This window comes from Panthera pardus, unplaced genomic scaffold, assembly GCF_024362965.1.
Source record: "Panthera pardus isolate Hobbes unplaced genomic scaffold, ASM2436296v1 HiC_scaffold_12, whole genome shotgun sequence".
Classification (NCBI taxonomy): domain Eukaryota; kingdom Metazoa; phylum Chordata; class Mammalia; order Carnivora; family Felidae; genus Panthera; species Panthera pardus.
In genome coordinates, this window is record NW_026526677.1 from 11,499,034 (window position 1) to 11,501,573 (window position 2,540).

A 2,540-nucleotide genomic window follows, 5' to 3' on the forward strand; every position below is an offset into this window, starting at 1 on the left:
CCAGGACTCCCATAGCCAATTAGGCACACAGCTACCATCGCATGCTGAGGGTGTAATGCAGGGAATCCTGAATAGCTACAAACCGATCATAAGCCATGATCCCCAAGAGGAAACAGTCAGCACTGCCCAGGAAGACAAAGAAGAACATCTATGTGCTACAGTCAGTGAAAGAGATGGGCATTCTCCATCTCTTTACAAGACTATGTGCTCTGCCTAAATGAAAACCTACCCAGGTTGTGAAAAACTTATTCACTTGTTTATCCATTCAACAAACATTTATTGGTCACCATATGACGCATTAGAGGGGAAGGAATAAGGTATAGCCCTTATCCAGCCAAAGAGCTTATATCTATGATAAATACGACATTCATAAAACAAATTATCATACAAATAGAATAAAAGTTTGTTTTAGAAAGGTATACAAGATATTGTGCTTGATACTTTCTCTACCTTTTGCAAGAACATGGCCATTGTCCAATTGTCATGGGGGAAGAATTGTTATAAACTTTCCAAAGCGAGATGTCCATATTGATCCTGTTTCTAAAACTGCTGTGCTTCTCTTGGTTCTTGGTTAAAAACACAGAGTTTATAAAAGGCATGGGGGTGTACAGTTAAGGGCCAGCGCACTAAGAGGCTGAGTTTTTTCTGCAGCCACAAACCAGTGATGGAGCCATCATGCTTATTGCTATTGAATTGGCACACGCTGACCTCTTTTTCTATCTAGGAAGATAACCCTTTAGAGGACAATGGAGCATCCTTTATATGGGACAATGTGATCCCAATGTATATTGTAGGACTTGGACTCAAGATCATAATGACTTCATATTTGATGCCCAGCATATTCTTGCTAGGCGACATGTATGTTCAGAGGCTCAGGGGTTATTAATTCAGCTGCTTCTTGCAAAACAAAAGTGAAGTCAAAGTCCTGAGCCCAGATGCCACATGGGGCAAACTAACTCGGCTCTTATTCATAGTGATAAGTTTTATAGTTAACCTGAGCCAAGTCTTTAAAATGTGAGCTGGCAAACACAAACAAGAATAGACAGAGAGCGACCGCCCAGCATAGACCTATCTTCAAGATTATTAAAGCTATAGGTGCTAACCCAGCATCATTACCTTGATCCTAAAGCACAAAGCACTTTCTTTCCTAACATATTTTTTCTTTTGTCCTAGAAAACCTGATATGCCACTTTTATGGGGGATGAAAACTAAACCACAGAGATCCAGTTCCACTTTCACCCATTTTCACCCATCCTGGAGATACAAATGTTTTTGTAACTTTCCTGCTAATGTATATTGGCAGTCTCATTGGTAACACCACAGTCTTTCTCACTATCTGGGCGGAACGTTCACTCCACATTCCCATGTCTTTCTTTCTGGCTAATCTGGCAGTTCTGGAGATCTTTTACTCTTCCACTTGTTGCCCCTCTCCCTTTGGTCAACCTCCTGACCATGGGGAGAATGCCCATCTCTTTCACTGACTGTGGCACATAGATGTTCTTCTTTGTCTTCCTGGGCAGTGCTGACTCTTTCCTCTTGGGGATCATGGCTTATGATCAGTTTGTAGCTATTCAGGATTCCCTGCATTACACCCTCAGCATGAGATGGCAGCTGTGTGCCTAATTGGCTATGGGAGCCCTGGTCCTTGTTTCACTCTAGCCATACAACCAACAGCTCTGATTTCCCCCCCTGCCATTTTGTGGCCACAACAGAATCACTCACTTCTACTGTGATGTACTCCGATCTTACAGTTGGCCTGTGGAGACACTCGAATACAAGAAGCCATGATCTTCATTGTCAGTGTCATCATCCTTACCATTCCCTGTTCCCTGATCTCCATCTCATACATCTTCATTGTGGGTGCCATTTTGAAGATCTGCTCTGCAGAGGGATGGTGCAAGGCCTTCTCCACCTTCTCCTCTCATCTGACCATGGCTCTCCTCCAGTATGGCTGCTATAGCTTTATGTATTTATACCCCAGCTCTAGCTATAACCCAGAAATGGGTGTCTGTTGTCTACACCTTTGTCACCCCTGTCTTGAATGCCTTGATCTACAGTAGGAGGAACAAGTTGCTGAAAGGCACTAAGTAGTGAAAAGACATTTACTGAACTAGGAAATGTGGGAGTTTCTGGGCTCATATAAACAACAGGAAATAATTATTCAGAAAACGATAAACTCGGGGACTAGATGACTAAACATTTGGGGAACTGATTTACCTACTTCCTCAGGACCCAGTTCCTTTTCCTAGCTCCCAACTATAGTGTAAGTTGGTGAAAGTAAGACATTATCATTTAAATAAGAGAGAGTAGTTTTTTTGTTTTGTTTTGTTTTTTGTTCACTGGTCCATCCCCAGTGCCTAAAACAGCTAAAGTAGATACTTAGTACATATTTATTGAACTGGTGAATTCCTTCAAGTGATGGCAAAGAATATTCTTAGTTCTTTGTTATTACCTGCACAAAGCTATATACTGAGATTTGCATATACCAGCATTCCATAAATATTTGTAGAATAACAGAGGTTGCCTCTAAAAACACTAAT

General features: G+C 41.5%; 1 pseudogene; it reads left to right on the forward strand.

The window, feature by feature from the left end:
• The first annotated feature begins 856 nt into the window (after positions 1–856).
• LOC109246974 (olfactory receptor 10V1-like) lies at positions 857–2,262 on the forward strand (annotated as a pseudogene).
• The last annotated feature ends 278 nt before the right edge of the window (positions 2,263–2,540 follow it).